This window comes from Carlito syrichta, unplaced genomic scaffold (genome assembly GCF_000164805.1).
Source record: "Carlito syrichta isolate Samal-C Ts95f unplaced genomic scaffold, Tarsius_syrichta-2.0.1 Scaffold308056, whole genome shotgun sequence".
NCBI lineage: Eukaryota > Metazoa > Chordata > Mammalia > Primates > Tarsiidae > Carlito > Carlito syrichta.
Window position 1 is genome coordinate 97,699 of NW_007252152.1, and position 12,755 is coordinate 110,453.

Genomic DNA, 12,755 nt, shown 5'->3' on the forward strand with positions numbered 1-12,755 from the left:
GGATTGCCTAAGCCCGCGGGTTCGAGACCCGCCTGGGCAACTTGGCGAGACCTCATCTCTACAATAATTCAAAAAAAATTAGCCGGGTGTGGTAGCGCATGGCTGTAGTTCCAGCTACTTGGAAGGCTGAGGCGGAAGGATCGTTGGAGCCCAGCAGGTTGAGGCTGCAGTGACTGGGAGCGGCCACTGCACTCCAGTGTAGGTGACAGAGTGAGACTCCAACTCAAAAAAAAAAAAAGACTTAAAAACTGGGTATGATTTATATACAATAATATGCCCAGATCGTAAAGTGTCAGCCCAGTGAGTTTTGACAAGTGGATACACCTGTATAACTGCCACCCAAAATGAGATAGAGAACATTTCTGTCGTCCCAAATGGAGTTGCTATTCCCTAACCTCTCTCTCCATATGTGTGTGTGTGTGTGTGTGTGTGTGTGTGTGTGTGTGTGTGTGTGTGTGTGTGTAGTCTGTCTTCTTTCACTCAATCTAAGTATTTTGAGATTCATCCAATATTGCTGTAATAGTAGTTTCTTCTTTTTAGTGCTAGAGTATTTCATTTTATAAACATACTACAAGTGTTTATCCATTCTCCTGTTGATGGACATTTGAGTTGTTTCCAGTTTGGGGCAACTATGAAAGCTGCTGTGAGCATTCTTTTTATTTTTTGAGTCTCACTCCGTTGCCAACTGGAGTGCAGTGGCAGGATCACGGCCACTGCAGGTTCAACCTACTAGACTCAGACAATCCTTCTACCTCAGCCTCCCACATAGCTGGGACTACAGGTGTGTGCCACCCACTTCCAGCTAATTTTTAAAAAAATTTATTGTAGAGACAAGGTCTTGCTGTGTTGCCCAGGCTGGTCTCAAACTCCTGACCTCAGATAATCCTCTTGCCTAAGTCTCCCAAAGTGCTGGGATTACAGGAGTTATCCACCATGCTCGGCCTGAACATCTTGGACAGGACTCTGTGTGGATGTATGTTTTCATTTCTCTCGGGTAGCTATCTAGGAGAGGAATTACTGGGTCATGTGACAGATTTTTTTTTTTTTTTTTGAGTTGGAGTCTCACTCTGTCACCCTGGCTGGAGGGCAGTGACCCTGCAGCCTCAACCTGCTGGGCTCAGGCGATCCTTCCGCCTCAGCCTTCCAAGTAGCTGGAACTACCAGTGTGGGCCACCATGACCGGCTAATTTTTTGATTTATTATACAGATGAGGTCTCGCCAAGGTACCCAGGCTGGTCTCGAACCCTTGGGTTCAGGCAATCCTCTTACCTCGGCCTCCCAAAGTGCTGGGATTACAGGCATAAGCCACTGTGCCTGGCTGTAGATTTTTTTTTTTTTGAAAACTCTTCCCTAGTTTGGAGAGTGGAAGCCAAGCTCTCGTCCATCACTGTCACTGGGTAGGTGTAGCTGAGAAGAGTCGGGTCATCCAAGCAGATCTATGCCAATTAATAACTGTAATTGAAGCTGAATGAAATTGATTTTAATTTTGAGCTGTTAGTTTAATTCCGTAAAATTATCTGAAGCTGATACTGTGAAGCTGACTTCTTGGTAAAAGCAGATTAGGCACAGATAGAGCCCCCATACGAATTTGATTCATTCTGAGTCATGCTTCATCAGCGACATGCCACATTTAAAGCCGACTCCATGCAAAGTTCATGTGGCCACCCACCCGGGGTTTCTGACCAAGTGACTCGATGTTCAGCAGACACAGGCGACCTCATTTTGGAGAGACGCAGATTCCTTCCTTGGTCTTGGTCTCTGCCCCATCTCTGGTCTGGACCTTCCCTACCTCACTTCTGGATTGTTCCTATAGCTCAGTGGCTGAACGGTTGGTTTCCCATCTACCCCTTACTGCTTTCTCACACCATCACCCTTCCAAAATGCCTCCTTCACCCCGCTGGCGATGCCTTGGTGGCTGCCTCACTCTGACCTGCTCAATGCTGGCCGAGCCGCTTCAGCATCACACATGGGACTGTAGCCGGGCTTGGTGGCTCAGCCTGTCATCCCGCGCCTTTGGGAGGCTGAGGTGAGTGGATTGCCTGAGCCCATGGGTTCGAGACCCGCCTGGGCAGGCGAGACCTCATCTCTACAATAAATAAAAAATGAGCCGGGTGTGGTAGCGCGCCCCTGTAGTTCCAGCTCCTTGGAGGGCTGAGGCCGAAGGATCGCTGGAGCCCAGCAGGTCGAGGCTGCAGTGGCCGGAAGCGGCCACTGCACTCCAGTCTGGGTGACAGAGTGAGACTCCAACTCAAAAACAAAACACAACAAAACAAAACAAAAATCGTGGGACTTTAAAACACAGGGCCTGTGCCCCCACCCCACGAGTCTGTTTCTGTAGGTTGTGGAGGGCATTTTCATCTTGAAAACTCCCGTTCTGGTGTGCAGCCAGGGTTGGAATCAGCCCACCCATTGTCTGAAGTCCAAACCATTTTGCCTGGCTGCTTCAGTCCGGAAGGATCACCTTGCAGACCCCACCGTGTAAGCCTTAGCTCCCTTGCCCCCAGACTCCGCCCACTCTGTCCTTCCCAGCTAGAAAGGTCCCCGCCTCATTTTTTCTTTTTTTCCTCAAACCGCATCCAAACTTCATGAGCCCCTCCCCGTTCTTTCATTTACTTATTTATCTTTTTTTTTTTTTTTTAAGTTGGCATCTCCTTTTGGGGCAATCCTGCAGACTTTCTTCATTTACCCTTTCAGATGTCTCTTGTAGTCCCTCTCACTGTGGGACATAGCTTTTAGAAGGCAGAACCCAGATCTGCTTTGAATTTTTCTTCCTCACCTTCAGTCTCCCAGGTCTAGCATAATGTTGGTTATTTAACAGTCACTGACTAGGTACTTACTGACTTTTAAATTTTATATCGTTAATTTTATATCTGATCTGAAGATAGAACTTGGAGACAGTACTTGGCTTCTGTGCTTCCGGAGTCATTATTGCTTTGATTTATATGGATTGCAAATTTGTGTCTGCTCCTTAATTATACAGAAAACTTTTTGAGGTTAGAGTCCCTGTTCCTCTGCTTCCACAGACATTGAGGGAGGACACTGAGTTGGGTGCTCTTCTTATGAACTCTGTGGTCCTGTCTTCTGTAGATGTTTGTGCACCTTCTTTAAAGATGTGAATAATTGATACTGATATTCAGTGCATTGATTTAAATGAGCTATGTGCAATTATTTCCTCTTCCCCCTTTTTTTTTTTTTAAAGTCAGAATCTCACTTTGTCACCCATGCTGGAGGGCAGTGGCATGCTCATGGCCACTGCAGCCTTGACCTGCTGGGCTCAGGCGATCCTCCTGCCTCAGCCTTCCAAGGAGCTGGAACCATAGGCATGTGCTACCGTGCCTGGCTAATTTTTTAATTTATTGTAGCGATGAGGTCTCACCATGTTGTCCAGGTTGGTCTCGAACATGTGGGCTCAGGCAGTCCTTTCGCCTCTGCCTCCCAAAATGCTGGGATTACAGGCATGAGCCACCGTGCCTGGCACCTCTTCCCTTTTTATTAAGAGGGAAATTTTGTTTGTGGCATGGATTTTTTTTTTTCCCAGCCTATAAACCATCATTACTGTAATAAAGGAGATGCTCAATTATACCCATCATGCCAGAATATTCTGATCTATCCCTTAAGGAACTCTTCACAAATTCATTTTTATTTTCAGAGCTGAAATTGTTCTAAAAATGAGCACTTAAACAGAAATGAAAAGGGCTGAGTGGTTTAGCTGATTGTTTTTCTTTTTTTCTTTTTTTTGAGTTGGAGTCTCACTCTGTTGCCCAGGCTGGAGTGCAGTGGCCGCTCCTGGCCACCGCAGCCTCGACCTGCTGGGTTCCAGCGTTCCTTCCGCCTCAGCCTTCCAAGTAGCCGGAACTACAGGCATGCGCTACCACGCCCAGCTGATTTTTTTGGTTTATTGTAGAGATGAGGTCTCGCTGCCCAGGTGGATCTCGAACCCGTGAGCTCAGGCAATCCACTCACCTCAGCCTCCCAAAGGTGCGGAATTACAGGCTGAGCCACCGAACCCGGCTTGATTGTTTTTCATTATTCTGTGCTGGTACCTCTGATACCAGAGGGAAATAAATAGCATTCTAAATTTGGATCTTTGGGGAATTTTGTGTTATATTTTGAGAAAAAAAGACTTGTATCATGAGTTTTACTAGGGATTATGAGAAAGAGTTTGTAAATATCTGCTGTTTTTAAAGGTTTCCTTCAATCCCTTTCAGCCTTCTGGTATTAAGGCTGTGACTTAGGATTCTTTGACAAACACACAGTCCTAGTGGGTGTTACATTATCATGCAGAAACATTTCTGAAAATTGAGTTTTTGTACACAGGATCCTTTTCTTTTTTTTTTTTTCTTTTTTGAGTTAGAGTCTCACTCTGTCACCCAGACTGGAGTGCATTGGCTGCTCCCGGCCACCGCAGCCTCGACCTGCTGGGCTCCGGCAATCCTTCTGCCTTCCGAGTAGCCGGAGCTACAGGTGTGCGCTACCACACCCGGCTAATTTTTTGATTTATTGTAGAGATGAGTCTTTCCAAGTTGCCCAGGTAGGTCTTGAACCCGCGGGCTCAGGCAATTCACTCACCTCGGCCTCCCAAAGCGTGGGATTACAGGTTGAGCCACCGAGCCCGGCCACAGGATCCTTTTCTACCAATGAATTTTCATTGTGAAATCAGGGCAAAGATGTGGGAGGACACTGGGTGGGGTCCTCATTTCAGCAAACGGACTATCGCTTTTTCCTCCTGTTTTCAGCATGGTGCCCTCACTGCTAGCTGGGCTGGGACTTCTGGAATGCCTGATGGGACAGTTGATTGGTTACCTGGGGTGCAGGAGGAGTCTGGGGTTTAATTGCTTCTTACCCAGGATCTCACCAGTCCTCTTCATAGGCTTGTCTGCACTCTCGTTTTCACAGACTCTCAGGCTGTTATGTGGCCCTGTGAGTTGAAGTACTGTGCTTCTTGTCTCTTGCCAGTAATGACTTGTCCTTCTCTTCTGTTTTCCAAAACACAGAGGCTGCCTTGTCCTCTTCCTGTCAATTTTAGCCTTTGCATCCTTCTTATCCCTGTACTGTAGTGGGAATTTGAAAGTGAGCAGCTTGTGTTCCACCGGCCATGTTTAACTAGAAGCCCTACAGCATACTTTTTGTGATATTCCAGACTGGATTAGGAATTTCACATTAGTGTTGTAAACATTTGAAAATTATATTTAGCAGGAAGTTCTCTTGTTAGTTGTACTGAGTAGGTGATCATGTGAATACCATATTTTTATTTTTTTCTGAGTCAGTGTCTTACTCTGTTGGCCAGGCTGGAGTACAGTGGCATGTTCACGGCCACCCCAGCGTCAACCTTCTGGGCTCAGGCAATCCTTCCACCTCAGCCTTCCAAATAGCTGGAACTGCAGGCATGTGCTATCATGCCTAGCTAATTTTTTGATTTATTGTAGAGACAGAGTCTCTCCAAGTTGCCCGGGCTGGTCTTGAACCTTGGGCTCAGGCAGTCCTCTCGCCTCCGCCTCCCAAAGTGCTGGGATTACAGGCTTGAGCCACCGCACCCGGCCTCATATTTTTATTTTAAGAGATGTTTATATATCCAAGAGATTGGAGGGGAGTGGCAAGATTAAGAACATGACTCTGGAATCAGGTCTGGGTTTCACATTCCCAGCTCTGTCACTTCCAGCTGAATGTCCTTGGGTGAGTTGTTGAACCACAGAGATGGGGCTGTAGGTTTCAATGAGGAAAAGCATATACGTCACCCCCTCTGACTACCATTTAGTAAAGCCCTGGGCTAATCACTTTACTGACCCCACAAAGAAAACTGTGGGAGCTCTTGGCTTCAAGTCTTTGCTTGCACAGTTTATGCTTCTCAGCCAGGATGATCTCCCTCAATCTTCTCTGAGGCCTTGGTAACTGTTATTATTATCATCAATTTTTAATAAGCTGTTTGTTTTAGATTTTCAGAAAAGTTTGCAAAATAGTACAGAGCATTTCTGTAGACCAGGTTTTTTCTTCATCCAACTTTCCTAACGTGAACATCTTACACGATCATGGTATGTTTGTCAAAGCTAAGAAATTAACATTTCTACATTACTATTCCCTAAGCTCTAGACTTTATTTAGATGTTACCAGTTTTCTCACTAATGTTTTTCTTCTGTTCCAGGATCCCAATCAGGATATATACTGCATTAAACTGTTCTTCTTTTTTAAAAGTGTAGTTTACAGTAGAGGAAGGTGCCTTTTATTCAGAGTTCTAGACCTAATGTCTGTATGTCTTGTTTTGAAATTCCAGCTTTAGCTATGCTATTAGGAGGGGGTTATATTGCAAGTTATCAAGTTGCTTGTTTCTCTACCTATTTCTAAGGCAATCAGGGCTACTAATGGGTTTAACGTTGTAAGGTCTGATCTATCTTCTAGAAGTCAAGTGTTTAACAGGATCTTTACCATTGTTTATTAGTTGCCAGAAGTGTTCTGTTTTGGTTTTTCTTGGAGTAGCATATATCACAATTTTGGGGAACGCCATGGGATCAGTTTCATTTGGTTATTGCTGAAGCTGATTCATCCCCATTTTGGTTTAGGCTTCTTTGCCTGGTAATAGAGGAAGCAATAACTTAAACCTGGTCATTACTGTGTAGCTCTTAGAATTTCTTCCAAGACTTTCAGTCATTTTTAGGGGTGACGCATGGTACTAATTTGATCTGGGGTTGGTGCAGCCAACTTTGGATGGCATTAACTTGTTCTGGGACTTGGGGAAAGCCACTGAATCGCTTTGAGTCCCAGTTTTTCTTTTGTTAAGAGAATTTTTTGACTAATTAGTCTCCTAAAGCCCCTTTCAATTCCAAATGAGCCTGTTTCTATCAGTAGACTGTTCAGTAGATTATCCACGAAGCTTTGAAAATTCTTTGTTGACTTCTTTCCACACCCATGAAGCACTCTGTTATTTTAAACAATTACTCAGTCAGTGTTTGTCAAAAGAGTGAAGGCATTTGAGTGTGAGCCTATATAGTACTTAATTTGGAAGGTAAAAATTACTGTAAAACTGAAGTGATAGATTAAAAACTGAGTGTTGACTCACTTCCTGATCATGTGTTCGGATTTCTCCACCCCCGTCACCCCCTTTCATTAGCAAGGATGTCGGAGAACACATTTAGGCAACAAGTATTGAACAACCACTCTTACCAGGTGCCAGAAGACAGAGGTGCTCAAGGTACAGCCCAATCCTGGGTGTGTACAAAGTCAAACGGGGTGTGGGACACAAATAACAAATCCAGTGTGATGGAAAGAGCCGCCCTAAAAGTGGGGTGCAGAGCAAGACAGGAGAAGGAAGAGAGCAGGTTTAGAGAAAGCAGCTCAGAGAGAGGGGGAATCCAGAATAACACTGACTCATCTGGTATTTCCTACCAGGAACAGTGTTGGTGTGAGACATGCATTGCATCATATGGTTCTTAGAGCAACAGCCCTGTTAGATAGTATGATTTTCAGGTGACAAAGCTGAGCTGCCAAAAAGCTTAGGTTATTTGCTTAAGACTATCTAACTAGTAAATGGCAAGCCAAGATTCAAACTCAGACCTGATCTTAATCCTGCATTTTCCCATTATAAACATGAACTCAGACAAAAGGGTGAGGATACTTGAAAGAAAGGGTGGGCAAGACGAGGGAGCTGGAGGGTTCAGCACACAGCTGGGGCAGTAGACAGGATGAGTCCTTCCTTTTTTTTTTTTTTGAGTTGGAGTCTTACTCCATTGCCCAGGCTGGAGTGCCATGGCACACTCATAGCCACCCCGGCATTGATCTACTGGGGTCCGGTGATCCTTCTGCCTCAGCCTCCAAGTAGCCGGAACTACAGGCATGCACTACCATGCCTGGCTAAATTTTTGATTTATTGTAGAGAAGCGGTCTCGCCAAGTTGCCCAGGCTGGTCTCAAACCCGCTGACTCAGGCAATCCACTTGCCTTGGCTTCCCAAAGTGCTGGGATTACAGGCTGAGCCACTGAGCCCGCCCAGGATGGGTCCTTAATGGTCGAGTAGGTCAGTCTCAATTTCTATTGTTCAAAAAATTGAGGTAAAATTCACATAACAACATCAGTCATTTTAGAGTATACAATTAAGTGGTATTTAGTACATTCTCAGTGTTGTGTGACCATTACCTCTGTCATCACCCCAAAGGAGACTTGTACCCATTAAGTAGTCACTCCCCCTTCCTCTCTCTCCCACCCCCTGTTCCCAGTAATTGGCTTTCTGTCTCTGTGGATTTACCTATTATGGATATTTTATAAATATGGAGTCGTATACTATGTGGTCTTTTTGATAGGGCTTACATGGGGGCGCCCACTGTTATTGTGCTAACCTTGCATTGCTTAAGAGATGTCTTGTTTTCACTGCTAACACCTGCTTTGTCAAGGTTACATCTTAAGGCTGCGTGACCACCAGCACCAGCTTCCTCAGAACTATGTGTACTACATGACAGCCAGACTTCAGATACCGAATATAAGAGGGACCCACAAAAAGAACAAGGAGCTGGTATTTTTCTAGGACCAGTCTTTCTCTCGTTGCTCTTTAATAAATTTTATTTTCTTTGTCTGACTCCCCGGCTTGTTCTCTTTTTCTCTGCACTCACCTTAACACTTTTGTGTCTGACTTCTTTCACTTAGGAGTGTGTTTTTGAGGGTCATCCATGTTGTTTCTTGCATCAGAACCTCATTCCTTTTCAAGGCTTTCTCATGGAATGTTTCCCCATCCATCTGCTGGTGGACATTTGGGCCGTTTCCATCTTTTGGAAATTGTGATCAGGGTTTTTTAATTAATTCAAGTCATTTATTTGCTCCTCTGTGAGCAGAGATGGAAGCGGAAGTCATGTTAGTAGCTGAGACTCAAGGAAGTGTATGAAGAAGAGAACAAAGGTGATATACAACCTTGGGAAGAAGTGAAAAAATTACAACCAGCTTCTCAAACATGAAGTTGCTTGAGAATCACTTTGTTCCACATCCAAATTTGCCAGTGCTGTTGCAGACCTTCCAAACCAGCCCAAAGATTGAAGTTAGATATTCAATCCATTTTTGTTTTGGTTATTTCCTCAGCTTTTTTTTTTCTTTCAGAAGCTTCCTGTTGTCATTGTTGTTATTGAAAATACTCCTTTCAGCTTCTTCTATTATTTAGCAAGAAATTGGGCTATTCTGATCTTAGAAACATCTAACTTGGAGGATGGGCCCCACGCAAACTTTTCCCTGGGTTTACTTGATTGATTGGGCTTTTCATTTTTATTTTGTGAGTAAAGAGGCAAGGACATTGAGAGTGGAGCGAGGCTACTGCCATGTGTGTTGAAACCTGATCATGCATTCCTTTTATAGACAAAGGTGGCGAAGGGGAAGGTATTGGTTATCGGCACCTATTGGTTGCATCTGGTGTCTTCAGGATGGCCCTGAAAGGCCAGCTGTTTGCTTTTCCAGGCAGGGCCCCAGCTGCAGGACTTTTGCTGTCTGCCATCTGGGCTCAGGAAGGACTGGTTGGCAAGACTTGTCCTTGGAGCCCATTTCCCAAAGTCTTGGGGCCATGCTCACCTCCTTCTCTGTGGCCTATTCCCTGCTTGTTTAGGGGTAATTGAGGGTAAATCAGATACACCGTTTCCTGCTTCTGTGCCAGCTAGTTAATATGGCACTACACCCAGATTAAAAAATGCCTAACATTTAAAGGGGGCTTTGCTAGTGTGGAGAGTTTTAGGCAAGCCACTTATGCTGGGGGGTTATTAGAAAAGTCATTCTTATCATAGGGACCAGCAGTTGCACTTCTTGGTGTTTATTTACCCAAATGAATTGAAAACTTCTGTCCACTCAAAAGCCTGCACACGAATGTTTATAGCAGCTTTATTAGTAATTGCCCAAACCTGGAAGCAACCAAGATGTCTTTGTGAATAGAGACATAAGCTGTGGTACATTGAGATAATGGAATAATTTGCAACTCTCAAAAGAAATGTGTTACCAAATCATGAAAAGAAACGGAGGAATCTGAAGTGCATATTACTCAGTGAAAGAAGCCAATCTGAAAAGGCTACATACTGTATGGTTTCAACTCTATGGCATTCTGGAAAAGGCAAAACCATGGAGTCAGTGAAAAGATCAGGAGTTTCTAGGGGTTAGTAGGGAGGGAGGGATGACCAGGTGGAGCACAGAGGATTTTTAGGGCAGTGAAACTACTGTGTATGGTTTTATAATGGTAGATATATATCATTCTATATCTGCCAAAATCCGTAGAAGATACCACACCATCGGACCCTAATTTAACCTGTGGACCTTGGGTATTATGCAGTGTCATGTAGGTTCATCACTTGTATCTAATGTACCCTAAGGCAGTGTGAGATGCTGATAGTGGGGGAAGTTGCCTGTGTGGGGGGTAAGGGGTATGTGGGAATTCTCTGTATTTTCCACTCAGTTTTGCTGTGGACCTGAGAGTGTTGTGAAAAATAAAGTGAAAAAAGGAAGCATGCCTTTATATACTGTATTAGTTCCCTGTTACTGCTATAACGAACTACCACAAATCCAGTGACTTAGAAGAACACCAGTGTAGCCGGGCTTGGTGGCTCAGCCTGTAATCCCGCGCCTTTGGGAGGCTGAGGTGATTGAATTGCCTGAGCCCGCGGGTTCGAGACCCACCTAGGCCACTTGGTGAGACCTCTTCTCTACAATAAATCAAAAAAATTAGCCGGGCGTGGTAGCACGTGCCTGTAATTCCGGCTACTCGGAAGGCTGAGGCGGAAGGATCGCCGGAGCCCAGCAGGTCGAGGCTGCGGTGGCCGGGAGCGGCCACTGCACTCCAGTCTGGGCGACAGAGACTCCAACTCAAAAAAAAAAACAACAACAAAACAAAAGAACAAAAAAAAAGAAGTCCAGGTGGTTTTAACTGGGATGAAATCCAGGTGGTGGCGGGGCTGTGGTCCTTCTGGAGGCTTCAGAAGAGAATCTGTTTTCTTGCCTTTCCAGCATCTAGGGGCCGTCTTCATTCCTTGACTCGTGGCCTTGTCTCCATCTTCAAGCCTGCGGCGTAGCATCTTCTAGTCTCTCTCTGTGACTGCAACCTCTGCTTTTTTCATCTCATGAGTGGCAGCCACTAAGGGCTGTTGAATTCTAAAGTGAGACAAAGTCTCGCAAAGGGATGGTTTAGACCGAGAGGGTAGAGGGAGCTCTCAGGCTTCCTTTGGTGGTCTTTTTCCACGGTCTGGCTTAGCTGAACTGGTCAGTCTCAGCTCCTGTCCTATTGAGCTGAGGCATTTCCAGTGTTTCGGGAGACGGAGGCAGATGCGGTTTTCCGTGGGTGGTACTAAGACTTTGCTGGGTGCATTTGGCCTAGAGCAAGTGTGAATGGCAGCTGGCAGAAGGGAATTCATGGATTTATGCATGAATTTGTTCTTTATTTTTGCTGTTGTAATACCTGGATCTGCCTTGGAGATGGGTGATACAGATGATTTTTCAAGGCAAGGCATAATTAAGTAATTTTTAGAAACTCATTCAACATTTTATACGTTGGTGATGGCTGTCATGTTATTATGATGGGTAGTGGGTTGTACTCTAGCCAAATGATGTCATGGCATCTATAAGAGTAAACAACCATAGGTGGGTGTTTAATTTGGTCAAAGCTGGATAACTTTTTTCTTCTTCTTCTTATGTTTTTGAGATGGGTTCTTACTATGTTGCCCCGACTGGCCTTGAAGTTCTGGGCTCAAGCTATCCTCCTGCCTCAGCTTCCTGAGTAGCTGGGACTACAGGCAGGCCACCATGTCTAGCTCATCTGCGGGAGCGCCTTTTATTAAATTGACTTTGCTGAGGTTTGAGACCCAGTCTCATTTTTCTCTTCTCCTTCACATTTCACCTCTCATTGGGTTGGTTATAGTCTTGCTTGGTCTGTTCGCTGGATCTGCCACGTATTCCCTATGGGACCTTGAGCAAATTACCTTACTTCATGATTCGATTTCTTTATCTACAAATAGCAATAGAAAACAACATCTGCCTTCTGGAGTTGTTGTGATGACAAAGTAAGATGTCAAGTGTAAAGCTTGGTCCTTGGAAGTAGTAAGTGGTCAATAAATATTAGCTATCTTCTTCCTTTTTAAAGGTAAGAAAGTTGATGAGACCAATATGACATTGACTTACTAGTTGTCCTCAAAATTTTCAAAGCCTGTCACATATTATACAGGAAAGACATATTCTTTGGTGCTCTACAGAGCAGAACTACAGTTAATAGGCAAAAATGGAAGGGATACAGATTTCAGCTCAACATAAGGAAGGACTTTGTAATAATTAGAGTCATGTTATAATGCAGTGGAACTCATGAAGTAGGAGCAATTTGTCTTAGAAAGATTCAATTAGAATAGGATTTTCAGCAATGTTATTACTGAAATTTGGGGCCAGATATTTCCTTGTTTTCAGGGGTGTGCTATGCATTGGAGGATGTTTATCCGCCCCTTTGCCTCTATTCAATGAATGCCAGTCACAACCTCTCCTTACCTTGCTTGCAGTGTGACAACTAAAAACATCTTCAGACATTGCCAAATGTCCTGCAGAGGGCAACGTCATTGCTGGTTGAGAATCACTGAATTATAGGCTAGATGACAGCAAACTAGACTGCATCCTTTCAAGGTCAACTCTATCCTATCCAAAATTGAGTTCTTACAACTGTAGCTCCAGGAATTCTGGGGGTGGCTTTTTGGTTTAGGATAGTACCTACCATCTGGGGTTAAAGACCTAACTCGAGAAATTGCAAGGTTCAAGGCCGGGCTCGGTGGCTCAGCC

General features: G+C 44.6%; 1 protein-coding gene across 1 annotated transcript in view; it reads left to right on the forward strand.

Moving 5' to 3' along the window:
* LOC103267214 (zinc transporter ZIP11-like) overlaps positions 1 to 12,755 on the forward strand; it is a 242,408-nt gene that overhangs the window by 38,630 nt on the left and 191,023 nt on the right. The window lies entirely within an intron of this gene.